Source organism: Hemitrygon akajei, unplaced genomic scaffold, assembly GCF_048418815.1.
Source record: "Hemitrygon akajei unplaced genomic scaffold, sHemAka1.3 Scf000170, whole genome shotgun sequence".
Lineage (NCBI taxonomy): Eukaryota > Metazoa > Chordata > Chondrichthyes > Myliobatiformes > Dasyatidae > Hemitrygon > Hemitrygon akajei.
This window is the reverse complement of record NW_027332056.1, coordinates 614,556-635,906: the sequence shown is the minus strand read 5'-3', so window position 1 is coordinate 635,906 and position 21,351 is coordinate 614,556.

Below are 21,351 nucleotides of genomic sequence, written 5' to 3'. Positions count from 1 at the left end.
ACTCCCTGGTCTGCACACTCCGCTGTCTCAGCTGGGGGGTGAGCATGTTTTAATCATAACACCCTGTAACCCCACAAGGACCCACCCCTAACCCTACTCCCTGGCCTGCACACTCAGCTGTCTCAGCTGGGGGGTGAGCATGTTTTAATCATAACACCCTGTAACCCCACCAGGACCCACCCCTAACCCAACTCCCTGGCCTGCACACTCCGCTGTCTCAGCTGGGGGTGAGCATGTTTTAATCATAACACCCTGTAACCTCACCAGGACCCACCCCTAACCCTACTCCCTGGCCTGCACACTCCGCTGTCTCAGCTGGGGGGTGAGCATGTTTTAATCATAACACCCTGTAACCTCACCACGACCCACCCCTAACCCTACTCCCTGGCCTGCACACTCCGCTGTCTCAGCTGGGGGGTGAGCATGTTTTAATCATAACACCCTGTAACCTCACCAGGACCCACCCCTAACCCTACTCCCTGGCCTGCACACTCCGCTGTCTCAGCTGGGGGGTGAGCATGTTTTAATCATAACACCCTGTAACCTCACCAGGACCCACCCCTAACCCTACTCCCTGGCCTGCACACTCCGCTGTCTCAGCTGGAGTGTGAGCATGTTTTAATCATAACACCCTGTAACCTCACCAGGACCCGCCCCTAACCCTACTCCCTGGCCCGCACACTCCGCTGTCTCAGCTGGGGGGTGAGCATGTTTTAATCATAACACCCTGTAACCTCACCAGGACCCACCCCTAACCCTACTCCCTGGCCTGCACACTCCGCTGTCTCAGCTGGGGGGTGAGTATGTTTTAATCATAACACCCTGTAACCCCACCAGTACCTACCCATAACCCTACTCCCTGACCTGCACACTCCGCTGTATCAGCTGGGGGGTGAGCATGTTTTAATCATAACACCCTGTAACCTCATAAGAACCCACCCCTAACCCTACTCCCTGGCCTGCACACTCTGCTGTCTCAGCTGGGGGGTGAGCATGTTTTAATCATAACACCCTGTAACCTCACCAGGACCCACTCCTAACCCTACTCCCTGGCCTGCACACTCCGCTGTCTCAGCTGGGGGGTGAGCATGTTTTAATCATAACACCCTGTAACCTCACAAGAACCCACCCCTAACCCTACTCCCTGGCCTGCACACTCCGCTGTCTCAGCTGGGGGGTGAGCATGTTTTAATCATAACACCCTGTAAACTCACCAGGACCCACCCCTAACCCTACTCCCTGGCCTGCACACTCCGCTGTCTCAGCTGGGGGGGTGAGCATGTTTTAATCATAACACCCTGTAACCTCACCAGGACCCACCCCTAACCCTACTCCCTGGTCTGCACACTCCGCTGTCTCAGCTGGGGGGTGAGCATGTTTTAATCATAACACCCTGTAACCTCACCAGGACCCACCCCTAACCCTACTCCCTGGCCTGCACACTCCGCTGTCTCAGCTGGGGGGTGAGCATGTTTTAATCATAACACCCTGTAACCTCACCAGGACCCACCCCTAACCCTACTCCCTGGCCTGCACACTCCGCTGTCTCAGCTGGGGGGTGAGCATGTTTTAATCATAACACCCTGTAACCTCACCAGGACCCACCCCTAACCCTACTCCCTGGCCTGCACACTCCGCTGTCTCAGCTGGGGGGTTGAAAATGTTTTAATCATAACACCCTGTAACCTCACCAGGACCCACCCCTAACCCTACTCCCTGGCCCGCACACTCCGCTGTCTCAGCTGGGGGGTGAGCATGTTTTAATCATAACACCCTGTAACCCCACCAGGACCCACCCCTAACCCTACTCCCTGGCCTGCACACTCCGCTGTCTCAGCTGGGGGGTGAGCATGTTTTAATCATAACACCCTGTAACCTCACCAGGACCCACCCCTAACCCTACTCCCTGGCCTGCACACTCCGCTGTCTCAGCTGGGGGGTGGGCATGTTTTAATCATAACACCCTGTAACCCCACCAGGACCCACCCCTAACCCTACTCCCTGGCCTGCACACTCCGCTGTCTCAGCTGGGGGGTGAGCATGTTTTAATCATAACACCCTGTAACCTCACCAGGACCCGCCCCTAACCCTACTCCCTGGCCTGCACACTCCACTGTCTCAGCTGGGGGGTGAGCATGTTTTAATCATAACACCCTGTAACCTCACCAGGACACACCCCTAAACCTACTCCCTGGCCTGCACACTCCGCTGTCTCAGCTGGGGGGTGAGCATGTTTTAATCATAACACTCTGTAACCTCACCTGGACCCACCCCTAATCCTACTCCCTGGCCTGCACACTCCGCTGTCTCAGCTGGGGGGTGAGCATGTTTTAATCATAACACCCTGTAAACTCACCAGGACCCACCCCAAACCCTACTCCCTGGCCTGCACACTCCGCTGACTCAGCTGGGGGGTGAGCATGTTTTAATCATAACACCCTGTAAACTCACCAGGACCCACCCCTAACCCTACTCCCTGGCATGCACACTCCGCTGTCTCAGCTGGGGGGTGAGCATGTTTTAATCATAACACCCTGTAACCTCACCAGGACCCACCCCTAACCCTACTCCCTGGCCTGCACACTCCGCTGTCTCAGCTGGGGGGTGAGCATGTTTTAATCATAACACCCTGTAACCCCACCCGGACCCACCCCTAACCCTACTCCCTGGCCTGCACACTCCGCTGTCTCAGCTGGGGGGTGAGCATGTTTTAATCATAACACCCTGTAACCCCACCCGGACCCACCCCTAACCCTACTCCCTGGCCTGCACACTCCGCTGTCTCAGCTGGGGGGTGAGCATGTTTTAATCATAACACCCTGTAACCCCACCACGACCCACCCCTAACCCTACTCCCTGGCCTGCACACTCCGCTGTCTCAGCTGGGGGTGAGCATGTTTTAATGATAACACCCTGTAACCTCACCAGGACCCACCCCTAACCCTACTCCCTGGCCTGCACACTCCGCTGTCTCAGCTGGGGGGTTGAAAATGTTTTAATCATAACACCCTGTAACCTCACCAGGACCCACCCCTAACCCTACTCCCTGGCCTGCACACTCCGCTGTCTCAGCTGGGGGGTGAGCATGTTTTAATCATAACACCCTGTAACCCCACCAGGACCCACCCCTAACCCTACTCCCTGGCCTGCACACTCCGCTGTCTCAGCTGGGGGGTGGGCATGTTTTAATCATAACACCCTGTAACCTCACCCTGACCCACCCCTAACCCTACTCCCTGGCCTGCACACTCCGCTGTCTCAGCTGAGGGGAGGGCATGTTTTAATCATAACACCCTATAACCTCACCAGGACCCACCCTTAACCCTACACTCTGGCCTGCACACTCCGCTGTCTCAGCTGGGGGGTGAGCATGTTTTAATCATAACACCCTGTAACCCCACCAGGACCCGCCCCTAACCCTACTCCCTGGCCTGCACACTCTACTGTCTCAGCTGGGGGGTGAGCATGTTTTAATCATAACACCCTGTAACCTCACCAGGACACACCCCTAAACCTACTCCCTGGCCTGCACACTCCGCTGTCTCAGCTGGGGGGTGAGCATGTTTTAATCATAACACCCTGTAACCTCACCAGGACCCACCCCTAACCCTACTCCCTGGCCTGTACACTCCGCTGTCTCAGCTGGGGGGTGAGCATGTTTTAATCATAACACCCTGTAACCTCACCAGGACCCACCCCTAACCCTACTCCCTGGCCTGCACACTCCGCTGTCTCAGCTGGGGGGTGAGCATGTTTTAATCATAACACCCTGTAACCTCACCAGGACCCACCCCTAACCCTACTCCCTGGCCTGCACACTCCGCTGTCTCAGCTGGGGAGTGAGCATGTTTTAATCATAACACCCTGTAACCCCACCACGACTCACCCCTAACCCTACTCCCTGGCCTGCACACTCCGCTGTCTCAGCTGGGGGGTGAGCATGTTTTAATCATAACACCGTGTAACCTCACCAGGATCCACCCCTAACCCTACTCCCTGGCCTGCACACTCCGCTGTCTCAGCTGGGGAGTGAGCATGTTTTAATCATAACACCCTGTAACCCCACCACGACTCACCCCTAACCCTACTCCCTGGCCTGCACACTCCGCTGTCTCAGCTGGGGGGTGAGCATGTTTTAATCATAACACCGTGTAACCTCACCAGGATCCACCCCTAACCCTACTCCCTGGCCTGCACACTCCGCTGTCTCAGCTGGGGGGTGAGCATGTTTTAATCATAACACCCTGTAACCTCACCAGGACCCACCCCTAACCCTACTCCCTGGCCTGCACACTCCGCTGTCTCAGCTGGGGGTGAGCATGTTTTAATCATAACACCCTGTAACCTCACCAGGACCTACCCCTAACCCTACTCCCTGGCCTGCACACTCCGCTGTCTCAGCTGGGGGTGAGCATGTTTTAATCATAACACCCTGTAACCTCACCAGGACCCACCCCTAACCCTACTCCCTGGCCTGCACACTTCGCTGTCTCAGCTGGGGGTGAGCATGTTTTAATCATAACACCCTGTAACCTCACCAGGACCCACCCCTAACCCTACTCCCTGGCCTGCACACTCCGCTGTCTCAGCTGGGGGGTGAGCATGTTTTAATCATAACACCCTGTAACCCCACCCGGACCCACCCCTAACCCTACTCCCTGGCCTGCACACTCCGCTGTCTCAGCTGGGGGGTGAGCATGTTGTAATGATAACACCCTGTAACCTCACCAGGACCCACCCCTAACCCTACTCCCTGGCCTGCACACTCCGCTGTCTCAGCTGGGGGGTTGAAAATGTTTTAATCATAACACCCTGTAACCTCACCAGGACCCACCCCTAACCCTACTCCCTGGCCTGCACACTCCGCTGTCTCAGCTGGGGGGTGGGCATGTTTTAATCATAACACCCTGTAACCTCACCAGGACCCACCCCTAACCCTACTCCCTGGCCTGCACACTCCGCTGTCTCAGCTGAGGGGTGGGCATGTTTTAATCATAACACCCTATAACCTCACCAGGACCCACCCTTAACCCTACACTCTGGCCTGCACACTCCGCTGTCTCAGCTGGGGTTGCGCATGTTTTAATCATAACACCCTGTAACCCCACCACGACCCACCCCTAACCCTACTCCCTGGCCTGCACACTCCGCTGTCTCAGCTGGGGGGTGAGCATGTTTTAATCATAACACCCTGTAACCTCACCAGGACCCACCCCTAACCCTACTCCCTGGCCTGCACACTCCGCTGTCTCAGCTGGGGGGTGAGCATGTTTTAATCATAACACCCTGTAACCCCACCAGGACCCGCCCCTAACCCTACTCCCTGGCCTGCACACTCCACTGTCTCAGCTGGGGGGTGAGCATGTTTTAATCATAACACCCTGTAACCTCACCAGGACACACCCCTAAACCTACTCCCTGGCCTGCACACTCCGCTGTCTCAGCTGGGGGGTGAGCATGTTTTAATCATAACACCCTGTAACCTCACCAGGACCCACCCCTAACCCTACTCCCTGGCCTGCACACTCCGCTGTCTCAGCTGGGGGGTGAGCATGTTTTAATCATAACACCCTGTAACCTCACCAGGACCCACCCCTAACCCTACTCCCTGGCCTGCACACTCCGCTGTCTCAGCTGGGGGGTGAGCATGTTTTAATCATAACACCCTGTAACCTCACCAGGACCCACCCCTAACCCTACTCCCTGGCCTGCACACTCCGCTGTCTCAGCTGGGGAGTGAGCATGTATTAATCATAACACCCTGTAACCCCACCACGACTCACCCCTAACCCTACTCCCTGGCCTGCACACTCCGCTGTCTCAGCTGGGGGTGAGCATGTTTTAATCATAACACCCTGTAACCTCACCAGGACCCACCCCTAACCCTACTCCCTGGCCTGCACACTCCGCTGTCTCAGCTTGGGGGGTGAGCATGTTTTAATCATAACACCCTGTAACCTCACCAGGACCCACCCCTAACCCTACTCCCTGGCCTGCACACTCCGCTGTCTCAGCTGGGGGGTGAGCATGTTTTAATCATAACACCCTGTAACCTCACCAGGACCCGCCCCTTACCCTACTCCCTGGCCTGCACACTCCGCTGTCTCAGCTGGGGGGTGAGCATGTTTTAATCATAACACCCTGTAACCTCACCACGACTCACCCCTAACCCTACTCCCGGACCTGCACACTCAGCAGTCCCAGCTGGGGGGGTGGGTATGTTTTAATCATAACACCCTGTAACCCCACCAGGTCCCACCCCGGACCAGACTGCACGGCTCGCAAACTCAGCAGTCTCAGCTGGGGGTGAGTATGTATTAATAATAACACCCGAAAGTGCCACAGAACACGACGGAGAGCTGGAGAGGCGGAGAAGATAGTTTAGTTGTCGATGTGTGTACATCCGTGGGCGTGTGACTGTGTGTTTATACCTTTGGTCATATGAGGGCGATTGATAGGTTCGTGGCCTAAGGTATAAGGAGTCAATTTTAGAAAACCTAGCACATTTATTTTTCAACATAGAGCCCTCCCACATTAACACATTTAGTCCAGCGTCGTGGAGCATACGGATCTGAGATCTCCAGAAAGTGTCCGCAGACGGGTGATTGAGAAATCCGTGGCCTAAGTTATACAGCTTAGTTATACAGCTCTCGTTACCTGCACACGGGTTTATACGTGTGACAGTGTGTGTGTTTACAAGCTGTTTGCAAGCGTGAGTGTGTGTTTCTATCTGTCTGTATGTGCGTGGCTGTATCTGTTTGGGTTTCTTTGGTTGGCTGTGTACGTACCCTTGTTGGTCTTTGTCAGTGACGGTGTCGAGATGTATGTGCGTGTGTCCGTGTTTGTGTCTCGGTGTGTGTCTCAGTTTATGTCTGTGTCGGAGTGTGTGTGTCATTATTTTTGTGTCTGTATGTGTGTGTGCTTTTATGTTTCTCTGTGTGTGTGCCTACGTCAGTGTCTATGTGTGGGTGTCTGTGTGTGGTTGTATGTCGGTGTGTGTGCGTGTGTTTGTGATACTTTCTGTCGGTGTAAATGCTTCTGGCAACGGAGAATGTGAGTGTGTGTGGCGGTTTGTGTGTCCGCATCTAAGGGTCTGAATATGACTGCTGGAGTCTGAGATTGTGTGATTGTACGTCTGTGTTGATGTGTGAAAGTATGTGTGTACTTGTGTGTGTGTATGTGTGTGTGTGTGTGTGTGTGTGTGTGTGTGTGTGTGTGTGTGTGTGTGTGTGTGTTGTATCTCACGTGTCTGCATGTCACCGTGCGTGTGTGTCTTTTGTGTGTTCGTGTGTTTGTGTCAGTGTCTGTGTGCATGTGCATGCGTCTATGTCTCTGTGTGTGATTCCGTGTGTCTGTTTGTTGTGTATCTCTGTATCTGTTGCTGTTGCGTGTCTCATTCTGTCTCTTTGTTCTTTTTAATTTCTGTGTCTGCATTTGTCTGTTTTCTGTGCCTGTTTATGAGTGGGTTTCAGTGTGCAGATCTGTTTGTTCATTTGTTGTACTATGCGTGCCTGTCTGTGCTTGGTGTTCGTATGTGTTTGTGTGTCTGTGTATACCTACAGTATTTGTGTCAATGTTTATGCGTGTGGGGGTGAATCGCTGTGTGCGTCACTGTCTGTCTCGGCCTGTGGGAGAGTCTATGGTAACGGTGGTGCTCCTGATACCATGTCTCTGTGCTCATGTCTCAGCCTGTGCCAGTGCCCGTATGTGTTTCGCTTCTGTTCAAATATGAAGCAAACTTTATTAGTAAAGTACTTACATGTCAACTTATACTACATTGAGATTCGTGTTCTTGCAGACATCCGCAGTGGAGTAGAGAAATGCAATAAAATCAGTGAGAACCTACATATAAGGAATGTCAAGCTAATAATATCCACACGGATTTGTGGTACAGATGGATTTGCGGTGGGTTCCACACGGATATCGGTGTTCTGACAGATTTGTGCTGTCTGCGTTTTTGGAGTTGTGACGAATCTCAAAGTTTCTTCATTTATAGATGCTTTAATAGTAGATGCACTTACGAACTTTGTTCTTGCTATTTTTAAGGTGGAGACAGAGATTTTGTTGGAATAATTCTTGTTTGGGATAATCGAATTTGCATATAGGTGTATCAGTAGTTTCGGGATGTGGATAGATATGGGGGTGCATAAGGATTTGGAGGTGCGCACGGAATTCGGGGTCCTCACGGATGTGGGGTCTCTGCAGATTTGGTGTGTGACCAATCTCAAATTGCTTTCATTGATAGACACATTAATAGTACTTATAAACTTTGATCTCAGCTCGTAAATTTTTATGGTTCAATTTGTGAACTGTTTGAAATTGTTCTTACTCTGCGAGAATCTGATGTGCATGTGGGGTTGTCAGCGGGTTTGGGGTGCTCCTTTATTTGTCGATGTGCGTACACCTGGAGACGGATATTGATTTGGGGATACGCAGAGCTTCAGCGGTGGGTTGTCAGATATGGTGGTGGGCGCAAGGGTTGGAGATTGGCACAGTCTCAGGGGTGCGTTGTCGAACGTGGGGTCTACACGGATTTGGGTTTAACACAGATTTGCTTGACTCGGCGTATAAAGATTTGCAGAAGAATTTTGGGCTCCGTGCGGATTTTTAATACCGAGGCAGACATTTTCTAAAATGTTTGAAAAGATTTTTGCTCAGGGACTATCTAATGTGCATGTGGGTGTCACAGCGTGATTGGGGATAATCTGAGGTGAATGCCGGGATGTCTGTGGATTTAGGGGTGTACACGGATTTGCGTTCCACAAGGATTTTGGGCCAGTGAGGGTTTGTGGATGTGCTCAGATTTATCAGCGCATCAGAGAATATGGGTGCAGACGGATTTCGAGGTGTCGGTGCATTATGCTCGGGGAGGGAGAGTGACAAATCTCAAGGATGTTTATTTTATAGAAACTTTAATAATAATTACACTTTGAACGTTGAATATTGTTCTTGCTATTATTGAAATGTGAGCCAGTTATTTTGTGAACTGCTTGTCGTCGTGGGCAAAGTACTGGAGAGTTTAACATCGGTAGCTGAGCGAAGGGCGCTGAGTAGGCTATGGTCAATTATGGAAAACTCTGAACATCCTCTACATAGCACCATCCAGAGACAGAGAAGCAGTTTCAGCGACAGGTTACTATCGATGCAATGCTCCTCAGACAGGATGAAGAGGTCAATACTCCCCAATGCCATGAGGCTTTACAATTCAACCGCCAGGACTTAAGAACTTTTTAAAAGCTATTATTAATGCTTTTTGAGATAGTGATTTAGATGCATATCATATTTTTTACTGAGTTAAGTATTGTATGTAATTAGTTTTGCTACAACAAGTGTATGGGACATTGGAAAAAAAAGTTGAATTTCCCCATGAGGATGAATAAAGTATCTATCTATCTATCTATCTAAATCTTGCTCTGGGATAATCTATCGAGCATGTGGAAGTGTCAGCAGGTCAAGGGCAGAGACACAGTGGACAGCTTGAGGATGAAAGGCCAAATACCACAGGGCATGTGTTCAGGGTGAAAGGGGGAAAACTCCCTCATTAGTCCGAGACTAATGGACTACCTCATTAGTCCAACATAAAACTGTTTATTTATTTTGTAATTTGGCCTAATTTTGTATTTTTTTACTGATTAGTGCTGTAAATATATATATAGTAGAACAATTTTAAACCTAACTCTAATGTTTAAGGAGACGTGCGTTACCAGTTTATTGTTTTCATACACATGGTGTATGACCATTCGTCCAGAGTAGTCCCAGAGAAACTCTCCGGGAAGGTGTGATTGGAAGGGTTTTACTGGGAATTCGTCCAGAGTTATGCCCCATGCTGGATAAAGACATTTTCCCCGCACCGAAGATGCGACTGGGCGACCGGGAGGGTTTTACATTGTGAAGTTGACTGTCTCTGAGATATTGATCAGACTAAACACCTGACCCTGTGTTTTATGTCTCACTGCTGAGTCTGTCATAGTCGGATCCCACTGTCTGCTGGTCAATAATTGGGTCTGAATCAATGTCCTCGGACATCCTGAAGTGTGTTATGGAATTGCTCTGCGTTGTAGAATTAATCCATTAACGGAGCCATTCAGCCTCGGTTTACTAAGTTGACCCAGCATTCCCTCTGAGACCCGTCGTAAACTGGGGCATCGTTTCGTTCTGAAAAAGGGCCCGACACAGTCAGTGTTTGTTCAATTCCGTAAAAGTTCTCGAGCTGCCGTGACCATCCAGTGCTTTGTGTGCATTGCCCCTCCTCAGCCCCACCAGATGCCGAGTTCCTCGTGGCCTGCTCAGTCACGGCTCAGTCAGAGAAACCGGCCCCATCAGTGATGGAATCAGGATTAGCATCGATCGCTGTTGTTCATGCAGCTGGTTTTTAGCACCGAAGATTAGTCACAGATCGCCTTGTTTGCACAGTGAAGAAGAGAGTTCAGAGATAGTGTGAGGCTTGTCAGATGTTAAATTAGCAGCTGTTTACACATTCTCGCACTTCTGAACTTTAGCAAAAACCCGGTGATTGTGTTCAGTAATGCCGAGTGTCTGTTCTCTTCCCTTTTCTTCCTCCCTGACTCTCTTTCTCTCTCCCTCTTTCTGCAGTGAATTTACTGGCGATTGTGATCCTGTCCCGGGGAAAGTGCGGCCTCTCTACCTGCACCACTCGCTACCTGGTGGCCATGGCAGCGGCGGATCTACTGACTATTGTCTTCGAAGGCATTTTGTACCGGCTAAGAAACAATTACTTTAAGTACAGTTTTTTGAACATCACCCCTGTGTGCAGGGTTATCGATGTACTGAGCCACACACTGTTCTGTCTGGTTCACCGTCACTTTCACCTTTGATCGGTTTGTCGCCATTTGCTGTCAGAAGCTGAAAACAAAATATTGCACCGGGAAAACTGCAGCTGTGGTTCTAACAACAACCGGCGTACTGTTCTTTCTGAAAAACATTCCCCGTTACTTCCTCTTGGAACCCAAAGTGATCATCGACAATGTGCCGTGGTTCTGTGGACTCAGGGACAAAGTTAAAACTGACCCCTGGTGGGTAGGGTATGATTGGCTCGATACGGTTTTAACTCCGTTGCTCCCTTTCGCTGGGATCCTGCTGCTCAACGCCCTGACAGTCAGACACATTTTAGTGGCCAGTCGGGTTCGTAAGGGGCTGAAGGGTCAGAGCAAGGGGGAGAACCACAGTGACCCGGAGATGCAGAGCAGGAGGAGGTCTGTGGTTTTACTCTTCACCATCTCCGGCAGCTTCATCCTCTTGTGGATGACACTGGTTGTAAATTTCATATATTATCAGGTCAAAGCTCTTGGTTTCAATTTCAATGATTCTGAATGGATATTTCATTGGGTCGGCGTTTCGATGAGGAATTTCAGCTTGTGCACGAACACATTTATTTACGCGGTGACTCAGTCGAAATTCAGAGAGCAGGTGATCAGCGCGGTGAAATACCCGATCACCTCGGTGGTTCAATTCATTAATAAAGTCGCGGCCTGAGCGCAACCCAGATGCAGCTTCAATGTATCCGGTCCGGTCTCCAGATCTTCTCATCCACCGTCTGGGCTCCAAGCTGTTACTCCCGGGGTCGTCCTGATGAAAGAGGCATTGGAAGCAGCAGTGCTGTGGACCGCGAGAAAATGGAGGGAGATTGGAAAGTGCTTGTAAGGGAGAGACGTCTGGGATTGTCTGAGTGGAGTGTGTGTGTGTGTGTGTGTGTGTGTGTGTGTGTGTGTGTGTGTGTGTGTGTGTGTGTGTGTGTGTGTGTGTGTGTGTGTGTGTGTGTGTAATTGAGTGAGGGTGCAGAAAAGGTTTACGAAGTTGTTACCAGTACAAGGTGACCTGTGTTATAGAGACAGGTTAGCCAGTCATCAACAGTCGCAGAATGAGAGGCAATCGAACGGAAAGGATTAAGATTACAAGTGGTAAAATAGGCAACGCACACAATTCTTGAGGAACTCAGCAGATCAGGCATCATCGATTGAAAACTGTAAGTCGTCGACCTTTCTGGCCAAGTCATATCTTCAGTCCCCATTCTCTAATCTGGCATTCAATCTCCACACTCGCTGCCCATTATTACACAAACACATCACTGTCCCTCATTCCTAATCTGACCTTTAACACACAGCATCCCTGGCTAAATCATCATCTGAATTCTAACTTCCCATACCTGACGTCTAACCTTTCATGTGACACATAACTACCCCAACAAAGCTGTCCCTAAACCACATTCTGACCTCTCACTCCATGTATTCCTATCCCTAAACCCATACTGGTATCTAACTCTCCAACATGCTTATTACTAAACCCAATCTGATCTTTAACTCCTTCACAACCCTGCCCCTATACCCAACCTGTCTTCTAAATCCCCAAACTTCTGTCACCAAACCTAAATCTGTCCATTCATAATATCCTATCCCAACCCCCGATCCTAATCTGCTCTGTAACCTACTACATCCCCGCCACTTATCCTAATATGAAAATCAGCTTCCAAACGTCCCATTCCTTAAATCAGAAACTGAACTCTAAATCCCCTCAACACTGTCCCTAAACTTTAATCTGAAATCTAACAAACTCCGGCACCCCACATCTCTCAACGTAATCTCGAATCTAATCTGACCTCCAGCACCACACTTCACTCTCCATAAAACATAACCAGACATCTCGCCCAGAGCCGTCCCCAAACGCCAATCTGACCTCTACCTCCCCACATCCTTAACCTAAAATATAATACGACCTCCAACCCAGTCACATCCCGATCCCTAAACACTAATCAGACCTGAAACACTCCAGAAATTTGTCTATAAATCAGAGTCTGGTATCTAAATCCGCATATTCCTGTTTGTTAAGACTCCTTAAGAGGCTTCGATAGGTTAGAGAAGTGGGCAAAGGAGTGGCAAATGAAATACAATGTTGGAATGTGTATGGTCATGTAATTTGGTGAAATAAATAAACAAGCAGATTATTATCTAGATGGGGATAGAATTCAAAATGCAGAGATGCAAAGGGACTTAGGATTCCTTGTACAGGAAACCCGAAAGGTTAACCTCCAGTTGAGTCAGTGGTGAAGGCAAATTAATGTTGGCGTACATTTCAAGAGGAAAAGAAACATAGAAACATAGAAAATACACAGCACAATACAGCCCTTTTGAACTACTTAGGCTTTACCCATAGTCTTCGATTTTTCTATGACCAATGTTGACATCCAGGACTCTCCTAAAACACCTCTATCGTCCCATATACGCCTCCATCACTACGCCGGCAGCCCATTCCACACCTCTCTCTGTGTAAAGAAAATACGGTTGTCATCTCCTCTGTACCTATTTCCAAGCACCTTAAAACTATGCCCTCTCGTGCTAGCTATTTCAGCTATGGAATAACCCTCTGACTATGCACAGGATCAATGCCTCTTATCATCTTGCACACCGCTATCAAGTCACAACTCATCTTCGTCTGTCCATGAAGAAAAGGCCGAGTTAATTCAATCTGTTTTCATAAGCCATGCTCCCCAATCCAGGCAACATCCATGTAAATCTCCTCTGCACCATTTCTATGGTTTCCACGTTCTTCCCGTAGAGCGGCGACCAGAACTGAGCACAGTTCTCCAAGTGGGGTCTGACCAAGGTCCTATATAGCTGTCTCGGCTATTAAACTCAATCCCACGATTGATAAAAACCCATGCTCCGCATGCCTTCTTAACCACATAGTCAAACTGCGTCGTAGTTTTGAGTGTCTTATGGACTCGGACCCCAAGATCCCTCTCATCCTCTATAATACCAAGAGTTTTACCATGAATACTGCATTCTGCCATCATATTTGACCCACCTAAATGAACCACCTCACACTTATCTGGATTGAACTCCGTCTGCCACCTCTTAGCACAGGTTTGCATCCTATCAATGTCCCGTTGTAACCTCTGACAACTCTCTGCACTATTCGCAACACACCCCACATTTGTGTCATCAGCAAATTTACTAAACCATCCCTCCACTTCCTCATCCAGTTCATTTATAAAAATCACAAACAGTAGGGATCCCAAAACTGATCCCTGAGGCACACCACTGGTCACCGGCCTCCATGCAGAATATGGTCCGTCTACAACCACTCTTTGCCTCCCATGGACAAGCCAGTTCTGGATCCACACAGTAATGTCCTCTTGGATCCCATGCCTCCTTACTTTCTCAATAAACCTTGCATGGGGCACCTGATAAAATATCCTGCTGAAATCCATATAGATTGCATCTGTGGCTCTGCCTTCATCAATGTGCTTAGTCACAACCTCAAAAAAATTCAATCAGAGTCGTAAGGCACGACCTGCCTTTGACAAAGCCATGCTGACTAGTCCGAATCATATTCTGTCTCTCTAAATGTTCAGGAATCCTGCCTCTCAGGATCTTCTCCATCAACGCAGCAACCACAGAAGTGAGACTCACTGGTCTATAATTCCGTGGCCTATCCCTATTCCCTTTCGTGAATAAGGGAACAACACCCGCAAGCGGCCAGTCCTCTGGAATCTCTCCCTTTCTCACTGATGATGCCAAGCCCATTGCCAGAGGCTCAGCAATCTGATCCCTCGCTTCCCACGTTAACCTGGGGTACATCCCGTCCGATCCTGGTGACTTATCCACCTTGATGCTTTCCAAAAGATCCAGCACATCCTCTTTCTTAATATCTACATTTGGAAGCTTTTCAGTCCACGGCAGGTCACCCCACAAACCGAGATCCTTTCCCAAAGTGAATACTGAAGCAAAGTATTCATTAAATACCTCCGCCATTTCATCCGGTTCCATGAACATTTTTCCATTGTCACAATTGATTCGTCCTATTCTCTCACGTCGTATCCTCTTGCTCTTCAAATACTTGTAAAATCCCTTGAATTTATTTTTTAATCCTATCTTCTAAGGCCTTCTCATGGCCCCTTCTGGCTCTCCTAATACCATTCTTAAGCTCCTTCCTGCTAGCTTTATAATCTTCTAGATTTATATCATTACCTAGTTTTTGAACCTTTCCTTAGCTCTTCTTTTCTTCTTGACGAGATTTACAGCAGCTTTTGTGCACCACGGTTCCCGTACTCTACCATCATTTCCCTGTCTAATTGGAACGTGTCTACGCAGAACCCCACCAAATATCCACTGAACATTTGCCGCATTTCTTTGGTACGTTTCCCTGAGAAGATCTGATTTGAATTTATGCTTCCAAGTTCCTACCTGATAGCCACATAGTTCCCCTTACTCCAATTAAACGTTTCCCTAACTTGTCTATTCCTATCTCTCTCCAATGCTGTGGTAAATGAGATAGAATTGCGATCACTATCTCCAAAATACTCTACCACTGAGAGACCTGACACTTGACCAGGTTCATTTTCCAATACCAGATCAACTACATCCTCTCCTCTAGTAGACTGATCTGTGTACATGTTGTGTCAGGAAACCTTCCTGAACACATCTAACAAACCGCACACCATCTAAACCCCTCACTCTAGGGAGATGCCAATCAATATTTGGGAAATTAAAATCTCCCACCACAACAACCCTGTTATTATGACTCCTTTCTGTCTCCCTATCTGCTCCTCGATGTCCCTGTTACCTTTCGGTGGTCTATAAAAATATCTAGTGGAGTTATTGGCCCCGGTTCCTAACCTCCGCCCACAGGGACTTCGTAGACAATCCCTCCATGACTTCCTCCTTTTCTGCAGCCGTGACACAATCTCTGATCAACAGTGCCACTCCCCTACCTAATTGCCTCCTTCCCTATCCTTTCCGACACATCTAAAACCTGGTACTCGAAGTAACCATTCTTGTCCCTGAGCCATCCAAGTCTCTGTAATGGCCACAACATCATAATTCCAAGAACAGGTCCATGCTCTAAACTCATCAACTTTGTGCATAGTACTCCTTGCATTAAAATAGACACAACTCAAACCATCGGTCTGAGAGCCTCCCTTCTCTATCACTTGCCTACCCTCCTTCTCGAACTGTCTACAAGCTGCCTCTTCCTCCATATCTTCAGTTCGGTTCCCACCCCCAATATTTCTAAATTAAACTCTCCCAAGGAATATTAGCAAACCTGCCCGTCAGGATATTGGTCCCCCTGGGATTCAAGTGCAACCCGTCCTTTTTATACAGGTCACACTTGCGCCAAGAGAGGTCCCAATGATCCAGAAATCTGAATCCCTGCCCACAGCTTCAATCCCTCAGCCACGCATTTATCATCCATCTCGCTCTATTCCTTTACTCACAGTCAATTGGCACAGGCAATAGTCCCGAGATTACTACCTTGGAGGTCCTGCTTCTCAACTTCCTTCCGAACTTCCTGTAATCTGTTTTCAGGACCTTTTTCCTTTTCCTCCCAAGCCGTTGCTACCAATATGTACGGTGACCGCTGGCTGTTCTCCTTCCCGCTTCAGTATACCGTGGATGCGATCAGAAACATCCGGGACCCTGGTACCTGAGAAACAAATAACCACCTGAGTTTCCTTCCTGCGTCCAGAGTCGCCTGTCTTACCCTCTAACCATAGGGTACCCGATCACTGAAGTGGTGTCAACTATCATTTCTTTTCAATTCGGTAACTGACGTCTTTTAAAACAGTATGCTCTAACGGCCAAGAAAGTGCAGGTGAGTATTTAGAAAAGTACACGTGACTAGTTAGAAATTTTTCGGTAACAGTTTTCTGTCCAAGTTAAGTGGCATCGTGTCGCAAATAAAGAAAGGAACTCCCAGCTATTTTCTCGTTAAGAATCTGTTCTTTGAGAATTCTCCTAAATAAGCTGTTATACCGATATTTATATATCCTAGAACGTATAATACCATCCCATATCTTACCCATTTCTGATATCAGTTTCACCGCCCAATAATTTTATGATTTATTTTAGAGCCTTTCTTCAATAACGGAATAACATTAGCCACCCTACAAGTCTTCAGTTCCTTATGCAATGCCAAGAACTTCTACAGATGTGTAGTGGAGGGTATTTTGACTGGCTGCATCACAGTCTAGTATGGGAACATCAAAGCCTTTGATCTGAAAAATGTGTAAAAATAGCGGATTCGGCCCAATACATAACGGGTAAAGCCCAACCGTTGAACACATCTATGTTGTCGTAGGAAAGCAGCATCCAGCACCAGAGATCCCCACCTCGCAGGTCATGCTAATGCTATCAGCAGAAGGTGCAAGAGCCTCAGAAAACCACGAGGTTGATGAACAGATCCTACCCCTCAAGCATCAGGCTCTTGAATAAAATTGATAACTACACTCAACTTCACTTGTCCTATCACAACTTTTCTCACAACGAATTGTCTCACTTTGGAATATTTATCTCGTTATCCCATGTCTCGTTATTCATTGCCATTTATGTATATAATCATTTGCACAGTTTGTTGTTTTCTGTACTCTGGTTGATATTTGATTGATCCTGTTATAGATACAATTCTGGAGATTTGGTGAGAGTGCACACAGGAAAATTGAGTTTAAGAATGTACATATATTCTGACATACGTGTACTTCGAAAATAAATTTACTTAGAACTTCGATCTATCTGCATTAGGGCACCCCAAGATCCGAGAAAACACCTTGTCAGGCCCTGGTGAATTATCCACTCCAATTCGCCGCAGGTCAGCAAACGCCTCCTCCTCTGTAATCTGTGTCGGGCCTTCACCACGGCCTCTGCCCTTTTATATTTAATAAGGTCACTCGGGGAGCAATACTTCTCAAATTTCTTACACGTCTTATTTCCCTCACTATTTGCCTCGGCAAACTCCTCAGCTGACCATGGTACAGATTTTCTCCTATTTTAACGCCCTTTTTCATGGGAACCGCTGCCAAAGCAGTTTGCTGAATAATGAGCCATAACCTGTCATTACAAAGATCCACATCGTCCTCATCCATGGCAGACGTTCATCCCATGAAGCATTAAACCACTTTAATACCCATTGAAACAAATATTTCTACAAGTGCCTCATACACATCATTCATATTCACAACGTTATGCCCTGCTGCTAGGTAGAGATACCCCACCCATCATAACTTCATTTACAGCTTCCCACATAACACCATTTACACCAAGATACCTTCCTTTAACCTCCACAATCATTTTAATTTCCGCTGTACGACTAGATGTCTGATCAGTACAATTCATCGCATCCGTTATAAACATCACAATCTACATTTTGTCCACCAGTAAAGTATATTTAGTAAGAAAACTGGGATGACGACATATATCCACACATTTCACAGTCTTTTCTCTGACTGGTAACACTTTATCAACATTCCAAATCATAAATCAGAAAGAATAATTTCAAATAGTTCGGACAATGTCTGTCTCGATACTAAACATTCGCACTCACTCCAACATTCGTTTGCAACTCCAACTCCGCCGACAGACCAAATCTGGGTATAACCCCAAATCGGTGTCCACCGCCACTTTCGACCACATCCCCTTAAATCTGCCCACATCAGCACATCTGTGTGCACTCTGAAATCTGCCAACATCCGCAAATAAAAGCACACTCCATACCCGCTGACAATTGCAAATGCACGTTAGAATATCCCGGAGTGAAAATCACATTGAACAGTTCACAAAATGGCAGCCGCGACATTATAAATCGGCACGCACCCCAATTTGTGTGCAACTCCAAATCCGCTGACAGGCTCAAATCCCAAATCCGTATAATCCCAAATCCGTAACCACTCCATATACGAGAACACACGACTAAATCTGTGCGCTTCCCCAAATCAAAAACGTGGACACTGCATATTGGACGATACAGTGCTAATTCTGCACAGTTCCGAAAAAAAATTGCGCACTTTTTGCGGGAGAAAAAAAAATTCAGGAGCCGCAGACAGAATAGATCAGACCGACTCACAGAATTGTTTCACACTAAAGGAATTTACTTATACATGATATCATGGAGAGCCTTTTTGATAACAGCGTTTTTCAGAGGCTCTGCTTATCTTGCAGACCCGCTTCATGAAATAGGCACAGCTTACTTAAAACACTTAACAATAACATTGCTTGACTGTGAACTTAGCGTTAGATTTCGACAAACAGGAGCATGACGTAAATGTGGTGCCATAACATTCTTCTTTAAACTTTAGCAAGGGTATGAGCTAAATTCGCAGACTCGCAAGTACTTGGCTAAATCCCAAGTCTTCCGAGCTAAATTTTAAGAGTATTCACAAGTGATATATAGCCAAAGAGTCATATACTACCACAGCTCCAAACCCGCTGTCAGCTCCGCACACACATTAAATTATCCCAGAGAGATAATAATTTGAAACAGATCAGGAAATGGCTGCCTGGTGTCACATATCTCGTGGGCATCTTGTGATTGTCTTGTGACCATGATGTAATTGAGTATCTGGTGAACGTCTTGTGATGGTGGGCTGATGTATTTTCCCGCCAGTATGAGGTCACATGATGTAATTTTCCGACCAGTGTGTAGTTATGTGATGGCCTGTTCCAACAGGTATAAAACGGGGAAAGCCTGCTGTGACGCAGGAGATTTTGTTGGGACGTCTTTTAAGGCGTCCGTTACACTGTTATGCCTCTTATTTGGTTCATGACACAGTTTTGTTTTAAAGTGGAGTTTTGATTCTTACTGTAAGATAGATTGTCGTTGTGCCGGCAGTTTTGAAAATCGCAGCCAGTTATATTTGATGTATCTTCGATTTAATTTTAAACTCTAACAATCGGAGAGTGAAGATTTACCGACGTACGAAAACCCGAAGTTTCGAGTAAAGTTGGCGTCGTCGGCGGTAATATAGGATCAACCTTATTGGATCTTCTTTCCGGAAATAGTAACCTGCATCCGAGATAACCCCTGCATTGTGAGAACAGAAAGGGCTGGGCAGCGTTATTCGTCAAGTAAAGGTAATTTCCATCAAGCCGTTTCTATTTCCTTCATCGTGAATCCTTCGGGCAAAGGATATTTCGGCTGGGATCAGCAGTAACGTCACGTCGTCAAGGAATTCGTTGCTTCAGGAAAGTCTCTCCTAATTGACCGTATAAATCATTAGGACTTTCGCATTTATCATTTTAAGAACTGTGTTCGCATTTATCACTTGCCGTATCGTAACACTGGGCATTAAAAATCCGCACACAGCGGAAAATTCGTCTGCAACTCCAGATCCGCAGATCTGTGTGTAATTCATAACATGTGCAACCCCATACAACATCCCACTAAATCTACACATATCACCAAATTCGACAACACACCCATAGATCGGTGCGCACCCCAAATTCTAAACCTGCTGACATTCCCTCATTCCAGAGCAGGAATTAGTTCAAACATTCATAACATCGCTGCCTCGACCATTAAGGAGCAAGAATAGCTCAAATTTGAAAGCACATTTGTTACAAAATTACTTATAAATGAAACAACTCTAAATCCGCAATACCACAAATTTCTGTGAGAACTCCGGAATCCGAAAACATTGGCGGACACAGCTCCATATTAGAGAGCATCACCAAATCAGTGCGGACCTCTATATTGGCGGACATATCACTAAATCTGTTCGCATTCCTAAACCGGTGTGCATCCCCACATTTAACGACACCTCTCTAAATCTACGCAATCTCCAAATAAGTGCGCGCCCCAAACACGCTGATACCTCCACAATCATAACAGGTTATCTCAAAGCAGGAATCATTTCAAACTGTTCAGAAAATGGCTGTTTCAATATCAAAAATCCCCATGCACCCCAACATTAGTTTGCAACCAGATCGGCCGACACATATTACTTTGGATGTATCTCCAAAACAATGTGCAAAACAGACCTAAATCGGCACGATTCCCAAAACAGTACGCACCCGAAACACGCTCACACACCCACATGTGGTAAATTATCTCAGAGCAGCAATTATTCCAAAGTAAACAAAAGTGCCTGTCTGTACACTTAAAATCCCCGTGCAGCAGGAATGTGGTTGCATCTCCAGATCGGCCCACGCACTCAGATCTGGATGTGACGGCAAATTCTGCAAACCCTCATGTTCGTCAACACCCCCAAATCCATATGCACCGCGAAGTCATGTGCCCAGAAACCACCAAAAATCAGAGCTCAATCCCCAACGCAGTACACACCCAAACACGCTGACAACCCCCACAAACATAATTCTCAGAGTAGGAATTATTTCAAACAGTTGACAAAATAACTTGAGATGGCGGTCGCAATATTAAAAATCGCCATTCCAGAGCAGCTGACACATCCAAATCTGGGTTTGCACAGTTCGCAAATCAGTGCGCACCGCCATATTGGAGAATGAATACACCCGGTATCCGGGCGCAACACTAATCCCTAAATGTGCGCTATCCCCATTTCAGAGCACACCCCAAATCCGCTGACACCCTGTCACAAATATCCGT